Source organism: Arachis ipaensis, chromosome B09, assembly GCF_000816755.2.
Source record: "Arachis ipaensis cultivar K30076 chromosome B09, Araip1.1, whole genome shotgun sequence".
Lineage (NCBI taxonomy): Eukaryota > Viridiplantae > Streptophyta > Magnoliopsida > Fabales > Fabaceae > Arachis > Arachis ipaensis.
In genome coordinates this window covers 126056353-126074891 of record NC_029793.2, presented here as the reverse complement: position 1 = coordinate 126074891, position 18539 = coordinate 126056353, and the positions used below count along the sequence as shown (strand labels likewise).

At 36.3% G+C, this 18539-nt stretch overlaps 1 pseudogene; it reads right to left on the bottom strand.

The window, feature by feature from the left end:
* Positions 3993 to 5689, bottom strand: LOC107617103 (annotated as a pseudogene).

Here is an 18539-nt window from a genome sequence, read left to right as displayed (position 1 = left end):
ATGGTAAAGATCCCTTTAATTAATACGTTCTTTTTTTCTGTACTCTGCTCACTTGTGACAGAAATTCATTAGAACCTTTTAATCTTTGCTCTGTGCTTTCTTGTGGCAGAGATCTTTTTAATTAATATATTCTTTTTTTTTTCTATTTTTTGCTCTCTTGGGACAGAGATTCATTAGATTCTTTTAGCCTATACTCTCTGCTCTCCTGTGGTAGAAATCTGCTCTCATGTGGTAGATATTCCTTTAATCCTTTTCTTTCTTCTTTTTTTCTTTTCTATTTATCATTCTTTTATTTTTCTTGTTTTAATACCACAAATCGTCTTCACACTCTTCCCTCATCTCTCCCTAGATGTTTTATGAAGAGTGAATCATAAGATTCTCAGTTTAGGTTCGATTTTCTACAACTTTTAAGTAAGTTTTATTTAACTCTTCTATTCTGTTATAATACAAATTACTAATATATAATATTTTAAAAATACATAGATAATAATCTTAATACCAGAGTATGGGTAGTATTTTTTTTATTACCCAAAATTTATTAACTTGAACTTTAAATAATCTTATTACTCAAAACTTATTAACTTAAGCTTTATTATTAAGTTTTTATAAATTATTCTGTATATCTGAGCCATTTAAAATATTTATATTTTTATCCCAACATAGTTTATAAATTACTAAAATATTCTTATATATAATATAATTATCAAAATAACCTTGTATCTTTTATAAAATACCCATTTTACTCTTGAACTTCTTAATTATTATCCAAAATACCCTAAATAAACTTGCATAATTACAAAACTAACTTCGATTTTTATTAAATTACTATTTTTATCTTTAAAATAAATTTTTATTTTCATGATTATAACTTTACCAAAGGACCGAACCCCATTCCCAAAATTCTTTAAGTTTTCTGCTTGATTGTTAAATCCGTTTTCAAGTTTTACGATTACGAATTTTTTTTAATGTTCAATTCTAATTTTCAGCCACCAAATCATATGGATTTCATCATGTTTCAAGTTTAGAGTCACCTCATTTTTGACATAAATCAATTCGGTCTTTTTAGCTTTCCAAAAGACCGAAATTACAAGCTATAAAATATCAAAATTTTAACACAAAACAATCATATAATCTGATAATCACTCAATTTCAATCATATCACAACCACCACCATTTCAATAAACATAAACACATTCAAATCACAATAAAATATACCAAACCCTACATTTGTATGATAGCCACCAAACTAAAACACCAAGAAAACTTTTTGAATAAAAAATCGAAAAAGAAAACATCAAAATTGGCTACTCCAGCTCCAGGGCTCCCACTTGGTCAAACTATGCATGAAAGATCAACGGCACCACTGTTAATTTCTCTCAAACTAAAGTGATGTCAACATGAAGAGGAAGAAGATATAAATACTTTAATCGGATTAAATTTTTTATCATAATTACGGAGCTCAAGAAATTGAAGTTGAAAGTTCATGGAGGGGTCACGGTTCTCTTTCTCTCCCTCGGCTCTTTGCTTTCTTTTTTCTTCAAAAAAATGAATAGTATGATGATGATTAATGGGATAATTATTATTTTGAATAGTTTTGTGACACGTAAGGTTTGGTGTCAAGCATATAAGCAGCTGAGTCAGCAAAATTATAAATATTTTAAACAGATAATTATGAAAACTGGATACATTAAAACAAAAGTAATAATATATATATATATATATATATATATATATATATATATGGTGAATTCTACCCAACCTCTTCTAAAATAAAATGTAAGTTATCCTTCATGATGTGTTACATTTTAATTGGTCATTATCTTAACCATAGTTGGGTTATTTTGTAATTTATTATTTGAGATGGGTAATGGTATAATTTCTTAAAATATCAAAATCTCACTCCCTTAAATTGAAGCACCTTTTCACTCGTAAGTTCTTTCTTCATCGCGTAACTTCGGTCCTTCCAAGCATCACCGTCGCTGTCGTCGTCAAAATTAATTTAAATACCTTTAACAAAATAGTTTCAAAAAATAAAAGCCCAATATAAATTATTCATAATTAATAATTCAAAATATGATTTTTAGAAAAATATCAATCACTTAAATTAAATCATATAATTTTTACCATTCATAAATTACCGAAATTCTAGTCTCAATTATGCAAAATATCACATTTAATAAAATTATGTATATAATAATCCTAGTCAATTTAAACTTCAATAATCATAATATCAAATTGATTATATCTAATTAAATAATTTCCAAATAAATGGTTAAATTTAATAAAATAGGTCATAAATAATAGAAGTTTAAAAAATACGGATTGTTACAAGAGAAACTACTACTCCTGCTTACTACCTAGACGGATGTTTACAAACTCAATCTGGAGCAAGTGAAACAAACTACAACCACCACAAGTGCATTCAGGTCCACAAAGACAGCTCGGAATGGGACAGAAACTTTCCAGTTCTCCCTATGTCGCCTTCAATTTGGTGAGATAGGAGGTACCAGTGAGATCCCCTTGCTTAATATTAAATAAATTTTCTTCCAACTCATCTATCCGGAAAATGTCATCCTGATGATATCTATGTTTCAGATCTCTCCATAGGTTAGAAGCATTTTCAATTCCACATAACCACACTGAGAAATTTCACTACTCAGGGAAAGAAGGATCCATGCGACAACATAGGAATTACATTTATCCCGGGCTAAAAAATTTGAATCACTAATAGCAGGTCTCAGAAGAGAACCATCCACAAAACCAATCTTATTTTTAGTTTTCAAAGCACGCAGCATAGCACGAAACCAAGCATGATAATTGGAAGGAGTTAACACAACATTAATGATAGAAATACCAGTGTTCTCACTAGGATGCAAGTAGGATCAGTAATGGAACTTACAAGTTGGCGATTTGGATTGGGGGAAATGAGGCTCTGAAGTTGAGACAATTGATTCAGCAACCGTGTGAGATTCTGCATGTCGTTCTAGCAGAAGGATGGATTCTCCATGGATGGAAGATCTGGATTCACCATATGATCCTCATTCGCAATAGATGGGCTGAATCGGGTACCAGTGATGAGAATCTCAAAATTTCTCAATGCTTCTCAACTGCAAAGGCTACAACCCGCTCACTGCACCATGAGAATAAATATAGCATGAGGAAGTTGCAGAGCCAATTTGATGAATTGGATGAGAAAAGAAATGGAGATTAACTCATCAATGAAATAATGGTGAATCACAATAATACAAGTTAACAATGAGCCTGCATATATACACTCAGCTCCAACAAATTGAGATCTAAACTAACCTATTGTAGTGTGGCTGTTGTACAATGCTAACAAACTATCATGCCAAAAATGCTGTAAACTCATCCAACTAACTACTAGAGTACTAGTATATACAAATGCTAATTACAATTATTGAACTTATCTATATTCTTCTGATTTAAGAATTGATGCTATTTAATCTACAATGATGTCTTACCTTCCTCTTATATGAGTCAATATTCCTTCTCTTCACTTCACTATAATCCATCTTGTACTGAGCTTACAATAAGGCTTATTCAATTTTGATCAATAGAACCAACTCAAAAGCAACAGCACCAATGTTTAGACCATAGTTTAAAGAATCCAGTGGTGAAGTGTTCAAGTGTGGTCGTAAATGCATACCATTACACCATAACAGAATGCACGAACAACTCCAGCAGTAGCAGTAAAAAACAAAGGAAAACTTGAAATGTTATAATTCTAGCAAAATCACCATATAAAATTACCAATTTGAAGTTAACTTAAACTTGTATAAAGGCTCTTGCAAAAGTCAATCTTACCAACAAGCATACAAAATTTGTTCGCATTAGAGGAACACGTTTCAATGGTTAACATGCCAACCGAAATTGCAATTCTGAAATACAAAATATCTACCAATATAGGAATCACATACTAATTGACTGAAAAATCCTCCATTCTCTAAGTCTCCATATACCAATAGGAGGTACAAATATATAGCTAGCAAACCAAAACATAGTATACAAGTGTGCAACTAACATTAAGTTAAGGTAAAAAGTAACAACAGCTAAGCATAAACGAATGAAATTATGCATCAGCACCATCGGAGGTTTTTGCCGCAAAAGGGTCATGAGTTGGGCCAACATCCTGCCCAATGTGGCGCTGCACGAGCCGCTGCAGATCAGCCATAACCTTGTGCTCCCTCTTGGCCTTTTTCTCATAGTTAAACATAGCCAAAGCACGCTTATCCTCAGCACTATAAACCTGGTTCTCCTTCCTAATACGAATGGCATTCATCCTCTGATGCCTGCTACCACTCATGACATAACCAAGGTTCTCAAACTTCTGAATCTCCTCAGCTGAAAGACCGACTTCACCTCTTCGTGGGATACGCTTCCCCTGCTGCACATACTGTGCGATTGCATCACCTTCTCCTGGTCTAAGGGCACCACCATAACTTATGTGACCCTCTGCCCTTGGCAAGGGCATTGGCCCTACTGCAGGTTCATTATCTAAAGCTGGTGTCTTCTGAGATTCAAAGAGTTCCTTCAATTTCAAAGCCTCGGGGTTCACCTCTGTTTTCATCACCTCTTCCACTGTTGCTTTGTTCTTTGCATCAGCAGAATCCTTTTCCTCTTCTAACTAAGAACCCTCACTTTCTGATTCAGATTTTTTGCTTCTTTCTCTTCTGCTTACCTTCGACAGCGAAGAATGCTTCTTTTTTCTCCTGCTGCTACCATCGGAAGAATAATTGCTTTCACTCTCTTCACTCTCATCAGATTCGCTATAGTTTTTCTTCTTTCTGCTCCCTCTTCTCTTACCACTCTTCCTCTTACCCTTCCTATTTTTGCGCTCCTCTTCTTCAGTATCGCTTTCCTCCGATTCAACATCACTATCAACTTTTCTCCTTCTCCTTCTCCTTCTCCGACCCTTCGACTTGGAACTCCTTCTTCTCTTCCTCCTTGAAATTGAATCGTCAGATTCAAATTCACTCTCATCAGATTCGTTATCACTATTCGACTTTCGTCTACTGCGCTTGGAACCAGAACTGTTTCTTCTCCTTCTCCTCGAGCGCAAACCGTCGGATTTCGATTCAGACTCTGAAGAACTCTCCGAATTGGATTCAGATTTTGATTTTTCGTAATGTTTGATCTCTTTGTCGCTCGAATCGTTATTTTCAATACCGTATTTTTCATTAATCTCTTCTGCTTTTTCTTCCTCTGATTCTTGTTCGTTCTCGTGCCTAAGAGGGCTCGGCGTGATGTTCTAGATACAGTGCCTCAGCGACTTCCTCATCTTCTGCCTCTTCAGCCTTCGATACTCTTCGAACGGCAATCCCTTCAGTTCCTCGTCGGACTCGAAATCGAAGCGCCATCGCCAGTCACCATTGCGACGGTCGCGGTTGTGAAATAAGCCACCGTTCTGGCGGCCGAAGTTCTTTGGAAGTGCGTCGCCGTTAGGATGTCCTTCATTGGTGGTGACGCGCTTGGGGCTTCTACGTTTGGATGACTCGAGTCGGTGGCGATCATGGTGGCGGTCTCTACTACAGTCGTATGAGTCATAGCTGGGGCTTCGACGGCGGTGACGATAATCGTCGGAGAGGTCAGAATCCGGGGTGGTGCGACGTTCCCGGTCGAAAGGGCGTCGTTCGTTAGGGATTTCGATTGTGGAAGGTATCCTTCCCATCGCGGAAAATGAAGGGTTGGGATAGGGGATTTAAGGGGTTCCAAAGAGGTCAGTACATATTTTACCTATTTTTGTCTTTTTCTGGTAGAGTTTCTACATTGTCTCAGTTTGGGTCGCACCATTATTCTAAACTAGGGGTGTAATCGGTCTGGTTTGGTTCGGTTTTGGACCAAAAACCAACCGAATCGACCTGTTCGGTTCTACACTGATCTCAACCGTTTAGTTTGCTGCTGTCTAGACAACCGAACCAAACCGAACCAACCTGTTAGCCTAGTTTCACTAGCCTTTTTCTTTAGTTTTCAATTGAATTATGCACTTTCTTGAGCCACAAGCAAGTCAATTAGGTAGATTTTCATGCTTCCTTTGATTTAATCAACCATGTATGAATTCATGCTATTTCATGAGGTTTTATACTATAATTGTTACATATTATGAAAGAATGAATATCTCATGATTTTGAGCATAGCTTTGATGTGTTTGGTTGATTATGATAGGTGAAGAAAGCTTGGAGAAAGGTTGAAGCAAGAAGGAATGGCTAGGAGTAAAGGGAGGACAATGGAATAAGTGAAATTGAACCAGGAAGCAAAAAGCTGGACCTAAAGTTAGCCTCAAACTTTTGCACAAATTTTTGGGTGAAAAGTTAGCCCCAACGTTAGACCCCTAACTTTTGGGCTAACGTTGGAACTTAAAAATCACTCCCTGGGCACCAAAAGTTTGCGCCAACGTTAGACCCCTAACTTTTGGGCTAACGTTGGCACATGAAAATCACTCCCTGGGCACCAAAAGTTTGCGCCAACGTTAGACCCCTAACTTGGTGGCTAACGTTGGCACATGAAAATCACAAGGGGAGGAGCAAAAGTTTGCGCCAACGTTAGCCCCCTAACTTGGTGGCTAACAATAGTTTTCGGAGAGCTTTGGATATTGAGTGATCTTTAATTTCTTTGTCTTGGGGAAGGAGAATTCACTTCTCTTCCTCTCAGTTTTATTGCTTTCAATTTCTATTACAATTGTCTTGGATCTTGGGTTGAAGAATTGAAGAAATTCTGTTTCAATCTCATCCTTGGATCTCTCTGTTTATTTACTGCTTAATTGAATTTCAGTTTGGGTTAATTGTTCTTCATCTATTTTCTTTGTAATTTACTTTTCCCTTGCAATTGTTCTTGTTGGATCTAGGAAGGCATTGAGATCTAGACTTGGTTTTCTAGTCTCTGGGTCCTGAGATCTAAATTCCCAATTTACATTTTGTTGCTTGCTTTCAATGTTCATTTACTTTACTGCTTCAAGATCCGATTCAACCCAAACCCTCTTCTACTTCTCTGCTTGATGCAAATTTACTTTTCCTTGTTTAATTTCTGCAAATCCAACTCCCAATCCCTTTTACATTTCGAGCCATTTACATTTCTTGCACTTTAAGATTCCGCAATTTACATTTCTTGCACTCTAAGTTTCTGCCATTTAATTTCTTGTTCTTTAAGATTCAACAATTTAATTTCCTGCTCTCTTTAATTTCATGCAATTTAAATTCTGCAAATCACAAATCACCCAACCAAATCTTGATTCGCTTGACTAAATTAACCACTAAACTAAAATTGCTCAATCCTTCAATCCCTGTGGGATCGACCTCACTCCCGTGAGTTTTTATTACTTGATACGACCCGGTACACTTGTCGGTTAGATTTGTGTGTTTTGGGAGAAATTTATTTTTCACCAAAATACTCATCAAGTTTTTGGCGCCGTTGCCAGGGATTGATTAGATTGACAATGATTAAGTGAAGTGGAGATCTAGATCAAGCACTTTTTCTTTTCTGTTTCTTTAAGTTTTGACTAACACGCTAACTGTTTGAATTTTTGCCTAAGCTAACTAATACTTCACTTCAGCCATGGATTGAAGTGTTATTGTTTTTTTGGTATTATGTGATTCTTGTATTTTGCTTGTATGTCAGATACAAGAAGAGAGATCCCTACCTTTCATGAAACTGACGAAAGAATCCTCCGAAGGCTAAGAAGAGAAGCAAGAGAAAAAAATGTTGCTGGAGAGGAAGAATCAGATGAAGAATATCATGAATTGGAGGAACACTCAACAAATCCAACAAATCCACCAGTAAGAATGGCCAACAACAATGGTCAACCCCAGAGGAGAGTCTTGGCTTCATATACACTTGCTAATCCAAGGCATTGTGGGAGTAGCATCCTTACTCCAAATGTCGATGCAAATAACTTTGAATTGAAGACCCAACTCATCACCCTGGTGCAGAACAACTGTTCTTATGGAGGAGGCCCCTTGGAAGATCCAAACCAGCACCTATCCACCTTCCTGAGGATATGTAACACAGTGAAGACCAATGGTGTACACCCTGACAGTTACAAATTGTTGTTGTTTCCATTTTCCCTGAGGGACAAAGCTACTCAATGGTTGGAGTTATTTCCAAGAGAAAGCATCAACAATTGGGAGGATCTAGTGAGAAAGTTCTTAGCAAAGTTTTATCCTCCTCAAAGGATCATCAGGCTCAAAACAGAGATTCAAACATTTACTCAGATGGATGGAGAGTCATTGTATGAAGCATGGGAGAGATACAAAGCTTTACTCAGGAAGTGTCCACCAGAGATGTTTACTGAGTGGGACAAGCTACAGAACTTCTATGAAGGACTCACTCTAAAGGCTCAAGAATCACTTGACCACTCAGCTGGAGGATCAATGCAACTCATGAAGACAGCTGAAGAAGCTCAGAACCTCATTGACATGGTGGCTAACAACCAATATTTCTTTGGCCATCAGATACAACGCCAACCATCACTAAGGAAAGGAGTGTTAGAAATGGAAGGGGTTGACACCCTCCTAGCTCAAAACAAGATAATGCAGCAGCAGATTCAAGAACAATTTGAGCAGATGGCTAAGAAGATTGATAGTTTACAAGTTGCAGCAGTGAATACAAGCCAACCATCAACCACATGGGGGCAAAATGAAGAAAACCAAGAAGATCAGCAGCAGGAACAACCTCAATATGTGCATAACCAAAGCTCCGGCCAAAATGAAGTCTATGGTGACACCCACAATCCATCCTGGAAGAACCATCCAAATCTCAGATGGGGAGATAACCACACCCACAGCCAGCAACCATGGCAGAAAAACTCAAACCAAAACAACTCAAGAAACACAACTTACTCAAACCACGACCAGCAAAACGCTAATAATAATCAATACAAGAAACCACAAAATACATATCAACAACCCCACCACAATCCACAAACTCATCAAAATAGCATTTCCGCACCAACATCTAACCCCCAAAACTACCACACTACCCCTACAAATAACTTCCAGCAACCACATTCCACCCCCATCATACCACCAATAGACCATCATGAAAGTAGAATTTCAAGTCTTGAGGCAGCCATACAAGCAATTGCTCAGTCCACTCAAAGCTTGGTCAAAATACAAGAGAGAAATGAAGCTACCATGAAGAGCCTTGAACGGCAAGTGGGACAATTGGCCAAACAAGCTGAACGACCAATCAATGTTCTCCCAAGTGATACAATCTCCAATCAAAAGGACCAAGGAAAAGCTACAAAGTGGGAGGAGTGCAAAGCAATCATAGTGGGAAGTGAAAAGACTAGGGAGGAGGAAGCCATCAATCAAGAAAAACACAACAGAGAAGTTTCACAAGAAGAGACAGAAGAGAGAAGTGAAGAGGAGAGAAAGACCAAGAATGCAAAAAGCTCAAAGAAAGATGTGGACATCCTTGAAACACAACTACAAGAGAAGAAGGAAGGGGTGAAGCCAGATGTCCCCAAACTTCCGTACCCTCAGAGGTTCAAAAAAGAAAACGAGGATAAGCAATACTCAAAATTCCTGGATATATTCAAGACTCTCAGCATCAATATTCTTTTCTTAGAAGCACTTGAACAGATGCCATTATATGCCAAATTTATTAAAGAAGTACTCACAAAGAAAAGATCCCTGAAGGAAGGACAGATTGTTAAGATGACAAAGGAATGTAGTGCTATCCTCCAAAGAGAGTTGCCAGAGAAGAAAAATGATCCTGGGAGTTTTTACATACCTTGCACCATAGGAAACATAACAATTGAGAAGTCATTTTGTGACCTCGGTGCAGGTATAAACTTGATGCCTTTGTCTCTAATGAGGAAACTTCAAATTTCTGAGCTGAAGTCCACACGAATAGTTCTCCAAATGGCTGACAAATCCATTAAGCAAGCACTGGGAGTTGTGGAGAATGTGTTGGTAAAAGTGGGAAAATTCTTTCTCCCAGCTGATTTTGTCATCCTGGATATGGATGAAGACCCTAACACTCCCATCATCCTGGGGAGGCCTTTCCTGGCTACGGGCAGAGCATTGATAGATGTTGAGAAAGGGGAGTTGTTGCTGAGAGTGCATGATGAGCACCTAGCATTCTATGTTTTTAAAACCCCACATGAGCCCACTCAAGAAGAAGATGGTATGAAGGATAAGGCCAAGGATCAAAGCTTAAAGGAGGCATTCAATGAGTTAACTCCAAGACTTTTACATCCATGCTTGAAAGAAGTAGAGATGGTGCAACAGACCAAAGAAATCAAGGAGGAACTAGATCCAAAACCCCCAGATGAGAACCTTAACATTCCAGATAAAGAACCACCAAGGCATGAATCATCTCTTAAGAAAGAAGAGAAGAAGAAGAGGCCAAAAGGGTGGAAAAACAAGAAAATCCCCACTGAAGGCTTTTCACCAGGGGATAAAGTAATGTTAAACACCCAACCAATGAAGGTGTCCCCACAATCATCTGAATGCTATACTGTGAACCGGATCCTTTCACTTGAACACCTAGAGATCATCAAAGAGGAGACCGGAAGAAAGTTCACAGTAAGAGGAGAAAAGCTGAGGCACTATGATTTTCAACCTCCATGATCAAAAGAACAAGATGTCAAGCTAGTGACATTAAAAGAGCGCTTGTTGGGAGGCAACCCAACCTGAGGTAATTTTCTTTTCATAGCTTTTTCAATAAAAATGTTGAATAATTAAGTATGTATTGCAAGGAGCTAAGTTTGGTGTTGCACACCAAAACAATTTAAGGGAGAATGGAGGATTCTAAGTTTGGTGTTCCACCAAAACCTCATTCAAAAGCACATTCTAACTTCCTGCACATTGCTAGTTCCAAGCAATCAAACATATTATTCAACCACTTAACTGCTTTTTAGTCTTAACTTCATAACCTTTAGCAAGGACACAAGATTTTGCCTAGAGTTAACCTGCTGTACCCAGAGAAGTGGCAAGAACTCAAGTTTGGTGCTACACCAAATTAAATCCACAAGCCACACTCAATTCATGCATACTAACTGGTCATCTAAGGGCTTGAGAAGCAAGCAACTTTTGAGAATTATGCAGGGAATTCACCACCATTTGAAGACACTATGCATCATAACTCAAAAGGGCACAACAGAAGGAAGGACAAAGGAATTGCAAACCAATAGGTTGTATTTATATTTAACTCTTACTATTGAAAAATGTTTTGACTTGTGTTTTGATAAAGTGTTCATCTAATACAAGTAGAATTTTTCTTAGAATAAGTAAGCTAGTCTATGTGTGTGCTTGTATGTTTACTTTCACTGAACAAAACGCATGCTTTGTCCCCTGCATTTTCAATTCAATAAAAGAAATGTTTGAATGTGAAGTGAGATAGTTCTCTGTTAGATAGAAGTACAATAAAAGTAAGTGGTGGTGTGTGTGTGATTGTATGATAGCTCACTTTTAGTGAATAAGAGAACTAGGATGTCTCCTTCTAAGTAGAAAGTGGCCTACTGTCTATGAATCTCAATCAAATAAAAATCCTTGGTTAGAAAGAAAAACAAAAAGAAAGAAAAAAAAAAGGGAAAAAAGAAATAGCCAAAGAGTGGCAGAACAAAAGGAAACAAAAAGAAACAAAGCTGGACACCAATAGCTTGAACCTTAAAATATATGCCTGTGGTCTCTTTGTACTAGGATCTGCTTGGATTAGTAAGCTCTTCGGAGTGCATCAACACTTGGTGACTTGGATTAACTAATCCGGGATCATCAGCTGAAAACCCACTATCAAGAGCAACCTAACTACAAGGCATTTAGTAACCCAAAGAGGTGCTGGGCATCAATGTTTAAAAGGGAATGTGAGCCCAAGTGTCGTTGATTATGATAGGTGAAGAAAGCTTGGAGAAAGGTTGAAGCAAGAAGGAATGGCTAGGAGTAAAGGGAGGACAATGGAATAAGTGAAATTGAACCAGGAAGCAAAAAGCTGGACCTAAAGTTAGCCTCAAACTTTTGCACAAACTTTTGGGTGAAAAGTTAGCCCCAACGTTAGAACCCTAACTTTTGGGCTAACGTTGGAACTTAAAAATCACTCCCTGGGCACCAAAAGTTTGCGCCAACGTTAGACCCCTAACTTTTGGGCTAACGTTGGCACATGAAAATCACTCCCTGGGCACCAAAAGTTTGTGCCAACGTTAGACCCCTAACTTGGTGGCTAACGTTGGCACATGAAAATCACAAGGGGAGGCGCAAAAGTTTGCGCCAACGTTAGCCCCCTAACTTGGTGGCTAACGTTGGCGCCACAAGTGCACAAGGTAAGGCCAACGTTAGGGGCAAAGTTAGACCCCTAACTTTGGCACCAACGTTGGTACCAGCAGCCAGAATTACATATCTGAACCAAAAACAATTAAAAGAAAAACATATCTAACCTCCGAAGAAGATTTTGTTCGGTTGCTTTTTGCAGGAGAGGGCTCGGTGAGACGGTGACTGGAGTGCTGCTCGAGTTGGACTGCTCGGCCACTGGCGTCTTGCTCGGCGACGGACTGCTGCTCGGCGACAGACTGGATTGGAGTGCTGCTCGGCTTTGGCTTTGTTGCGACGGCAACCCTGCGACGGCGACCCTGCGATGGCGATGAAGCGACAGCGACCCTGGAACCGTGGAAGACTGGGAGATAGAAGTGTGGGTGACTGGGTTTAGGGTTCGCGTGAAAGGAGAAGAAGAAAGCTAGGGTTGTGCCGGCCCTGCGACGGCGATGCAGCGGCGACGACCCTGGAACCGTGGAAGAATGGGAGATAGAAGTGTGGGTGACTGGGTTTAGGTCGCGTGAAAGGAGAAAAAGAAAGCTAGGGTTGTGCCGTTGTGGGCTTGTGGCTGCAGTGCTTGGCCCTTTTATACCTAGGTTAAAGGGTAAGTTAGTAAAAACACACGCTACTAAACCCTTACTCTTTAGTTCGGTTCGGTTTCAGCAAAGACAACCGAAAATCGAACCGAACAGATCGGTTTAGTTCGAAAAAAAACGGTTTTTTTGGTTTTTCTTTCGGTTGTTGTAAAATTCGGTTCGGTTCTGCGATAATTTTCAGTCCGGTTCGGTAACTTACACCCTATTCTAAACTAGAATTAGATATTAAAATTAAAGATTTTATTAAATAAACAATGACTTTTTTAAATAATGTGAATAATGAATTTTAAGGTAGCGTTTGTTTTAAGGTATTAAGATAGAAATTAGGAAATTGAGATTCAGTATTATGTTTGTTTGTTTAGAGACTGATACTAAAATTTCTGTCTCTATCCCTAAAATTTCAGTATTTTAATACCTCTAAAAGTAAGAACATAATTGTTTTGAAGTACTAGAATGGAGACTCAAAGACTGGAACTTATAGTATCATGTTTGTTGGCGCAAATACTGATACTAAAATTTCAGTCTCTATCCCCAAAAATTTCAGTATTCCAGTACCTTTAAAAAGTAGGGACACAAGAGATTGAAATTTTTGGAGATAGAGACTAAAATTTTAATAATATTTTATACCTAAAATACCCTCATTTCAATTAATGAATTCTAATTTTACCCTTTGTGCAAATTAAATTAGAGCTTCTTTCTTATTTCAATCTCTATCTCCTATTTTAGAGGTATTAAAACACAATACTAGATTTATTTCAATCTCTGTCTATCCGTTTCTGTCTCTCAGTCTCAATCTTAGTCTCTCAGTCTCTGTCTCTCTTCTAAACGCTACCTAAGATTGACCCAATAAAGTAAATAAATACTCCATCCCCAAATTACCTCTTAAACCTTAATATTAGGATAATCATCTAATGAATTGAACATCCAACCATTGTTAATTATACATGAGTAAATCAAATAAACAAAAAATAATCATCGAATTAAGAATAATCAACCTAATCATCTGCATACCTATTGAATTGAACATCCGACATATCTATTGTTCACATTGTTTAATATTCTCATTATCTCCCTATACTTTTCCTAAAATTAATTATTAGTGTAAAATATATATTAAAATATAAATTTTCATTAGAAATAGTAAAAAAAAAATATTCAATTAATTTTAATATTTTTCATACCAAAAATGACGTAATTATAAAGTTAAAAGTTAGAGACTCAATTAAAAGAATAAAAGTAGAAGGATCTAATAATTTTGAAGTATATCTCGTTTTAAAAAGAATCGAACTTGACTCTTCATCTCTATACTTGTCTTTTTTTGGGCAAATGGCAGTATTAAGTTAGTTTGGATGAGATATTACATGATTCAACCAAGCAGAAAAATAAGACATGGATCAACCAAAAGCATGTATCTATATAATTCGAATTAATGTAATTCGAACTAAAGACAATGATAATTCGAATCAATGCCGTTCGAATTATGAGGGAGTATGCATGCTAGGTAGTTCGAATCATACTGATTCGAATTACGCATGGGGAAGTTCGAATCACTCTGACTCGAATTATGCTTGAGCAGTTCGAATCACTCTAATTCGAATTATATGGTGAGCAATTCAAATTCTATACAATACTCTTCTGCCCATTTTTGATATAATTTGCAATACTTTTCTGCTCATTCTTTTATTAAAAAATTAATAATTTATTAAAAAAATTATTAAAAATTAATAATTTGAAAATTAAAAAATTTATATTTTATTTCATACATTAAAAAAAAACTAACAAAATATTTAATTATGAGACTTCTTTAAAATACTAATGAGCTATCAATTCATCAATTCTACAATACTCTTTTGCCCATGTAATTAAATATTTTGTTAGCTTTTTTTAATGTATGAAATAAAATATATTTTTTTATCTTTAAATTATTAATTTTTTTAATAAATTTTTTTTAATAAATTATTAATTTTTTAATAAAAGAATGGACAGAAAAGTATTACAAATTATATAAAAAATGGGCAGAAGATTATTGTATAGAATTCGAATTGCTTACCATATAATTCGAATTAGAGTGATTCAAACTGCTCAAGTATAATTCGAATCAGAGTGATTCAAACTTCCTCATACGTAATTCGAATAAGCATGATTCGAACTACCTAGCATGCATACTCCTTCATAATTCGAACGGCATTGATTCGAATTACCATTGTCTTTAGTTCGAATTACATTTATTCAAATTATATATTATATAGATACATGCTTTTGGTTGATCCATGTCTTATTTTTTCTGTTTGATTGAATCATGTAATATTTTATCCAAACTAACTTAATACTGCCATTTGTCCTTTTTTTTTATACCAAATATAAGGAGATTCGAATTTACAACCTCTTAGAATTTATCCTTATTTAAAAATAAAACATAACTTATATAAAAATTAAATTATAAATAATAATGATGCCATGACTGTTTAATAATTAAGTTGGTCATGATGGCTATTAAATTTATCAGTTATAAACATAAAATTAAGATAAATAAAACTAAATTATTACTCATCATGTATAATAAAAATTAGATAAAAAGATAAATAGATCCTTAAACTTTTGATTTACGGATATTTAAGTTTTTGAAAATTTGAAAATATATTTAAATCTTTGACTTTTTCAAAATTTGAATACATCGATATCTCTATTCACTTGAATCTGTCAAACTGAAAAAATTAAATGTGGCTTCCATTGTATTGATGTGACCGATAATATAGATGCACACACCACACATGAAAAAATTTTAAAAATAAGACAAATTAAATCTAAAAATCGATATATCTATATTTTGAAAAATTAAAAACAAATATATTTTTAAAATTATCATAAATTTAAATATTTATGAACCAAAAAATCAAAAATTTATTTATTATTTTTTCTAAAAGCTAAATTATTCTCATTATATAAGATTAAGCCGAATTATGGTTTAAGTAACGGACCAAAATCAATCAATATTATCCATAAATATCACCGTCCAAACAAAATATGATAGGGAACTAATTCAAATTCAACAATGATAAACTCATCGAAGGAATTTTTTTAAAAATTTAAGGCTCTAGTACGAGTACTAATATGTATTGATATGAAAAAATGTGAACATGTGAAAAAGAGAGACGTCAATGCCGACTAGTTATAGTTTAAATTTATTCCTTTAAATATTAGTTTTAAAAAGATTTTGATTATTAAAAAACTAAAATAATTTTTTGTAAATTTTAAAAAGAGTAAGTTATAATACGGTAAAACTCCTCTCATTAAATATTTCTTCCTTTCACCGTTTGATTGCTATGCATTAATTATACACAATTGACAATCATAGTGTATTTATATTTATTTTACGGAAAAGCTCTGCATATGCTTTACAAGTTCATTAAGCAATAAAACAAAAAAACGCGCTGCTCCACATACGTTGTATACACGCGCTATATAAGATCCCGCGTATATCTAACTACCAAATTTAAAAGATTTGTTTTCTTCTTCGTTTTCGTTATTTTGAGATTTGGTTGTTCTTCTTCTCGCGCGTCTTCCCTCCTTCTTCTCCATCGTTATTTTCCTCTCCTTTTCTCACTGGTATGTTCTTCGTTTACGTTACTTTCCTCTCTCTCTGCAACTCGAGCTTCGTTTTCTATTTTGATTTGTTGTTTTCTGAAATCAAAGTTTGAACTCGTTTTGAAGATAATGGATCATTCAACCTCAGATTGTCAGCTGAATCCAGGCGAAGTGGATTATGAATTTGAATTTAACGAAGTTCCTGAGGTTTGATTTACATAGGATTAGTATGAATTTTCTTTCAGTAATTTGTATAGCATTGTGTAGTTGAAAGTAACACGTTAACATGAATCTGTCGATTCAATGTATTAGTTGTGATTAATTATATGGAATTTATAGCAGACGCTCGGGTGTAGATCAATTCCATTTTGGGTGTATTTTTGCTAGAAGTGTGAGTGTATTTACACTTTATTAGTTTTTTGTTATTTTAAATGAGTTGTTGTTGTTCAGGTGTATTATATCAGACATGATTGGGTGTGTTTTTAGTTTTTGACATGGTGTATTCTGCAGCCTGTGTATTTACAGTTTATGGCTTTAAAGGTCATTCTGTAGTTGAGTTGTTGCGGTTCGGGTGTATCATATTAGACATGATTGGGTGTATTTGAGTCATATCTATGGGTGTATTCACAGTTTCTGACATGGTGTATTGTGCAGCCTCTCTCGGTTGTTGATGACGAGCTTGTTCCGAAGGTTGGAATGACTTTACCACCCTTGAAGATGCTGGAAAATTTTACAGGAACTACGCCAAGGCTGCAGGTTTCTCTACAAGAGTTCGGTGCACAAATAGGAAGGGAAACGAGATTAAGAATCAACTGATTACATGTAGCAGAGAGGGAAAATGGAAATCTAAAATATCGAGACGTCATTTCATTCGACACCACCTACAATACAAACAGGTAACAAACTGCACCTGTTTATGATGCTAAATTAATTTATTTTTATGAATCCGCAGCAGAGGTGTATATTGGCTGTTTCATTCGGTGTATACGAAGCATTTGTTAGGGTGTACCTAATGATTTTGCATTCTGGACTATGGTAATTTGTTTCAGGTATAATTTGGTTTGTGGTTCTTTTGTCGGGGTGAATCACCACGGTCAGTCAACACTTCTCGGATGCTCTTTGATGAAGAACGAAGAAATTGAATCATTCAAATGGTTATTTCAATGCTGGCTTCATTGCATGGGAGGAAACGCTCCGAAAGGGTTTCTCACCGATCAGTGCGCATCAATGAAAAGGGCTTTAGAGGCCTGTATGCCAACAACAGTTCACCGTTGGTGTATTTGGCACATCGTGAATAAGATTCCAAGCAAATTAAACGGGTACAAGGGACATGCCGATATTGAACAAGAAATGAGCCAAGTTGTTTGGAACTCTCATAGCAAAGACTCATTCGATAGGAATTGGAATGATTTTCTGCTGAATTTTGGTCTTGCAGACAACAAGTGGCTTTCAGGTAATGTCTTTTTAAAATCTGCATCAGAGGTGTAAATTGCATGTTCTCTCGGGTGTATTATAGTCTGTGTTTGGGTGTATTCTGCAGATCTGTACGAAGACCGTCACATATGGGTTCCTATCTATCTGGATCACCACTTCTGGGCAGGGATGAGAAGCAGACAAAGGAGCGAGAGCATGCATTCATTTTTTAACAAGTATATCACCCGGAACAGCTCGCTTATTCAGTTCGTCAAACAATACGATAATTGCCTCGGAAGCAGGGAGCAAGCAGAGAGAGAATCAGATGCTGCAGATTTTCATACAGTCATACCGTGTGCAACTAAATCCTCCATTGAAGCTCAGTTTCAAGATGCGTACACTCATGCAAATTTTAGGGAAGTCCAAGCGCAATTCAGAGGAAAGGCGAATTGCATCACCAAATTAAAGAATTCCACTCTAGGCTATTCAGTATACGAAGTTGGAGAACAAGTTTCCAGCTCAATATTCAACAAGTTCGTGGTTACTTACGACTCAATTGCAGCCGAGGTAAAATGCCAATGCTTATTATTCGAGTCGAGAAGGATACTGTGCCGTCACGCACTAAGCGTGTTAAGCTTCGAACAAGTAAGCCAAGTGTCACCTAGATATATACTAGAACGAT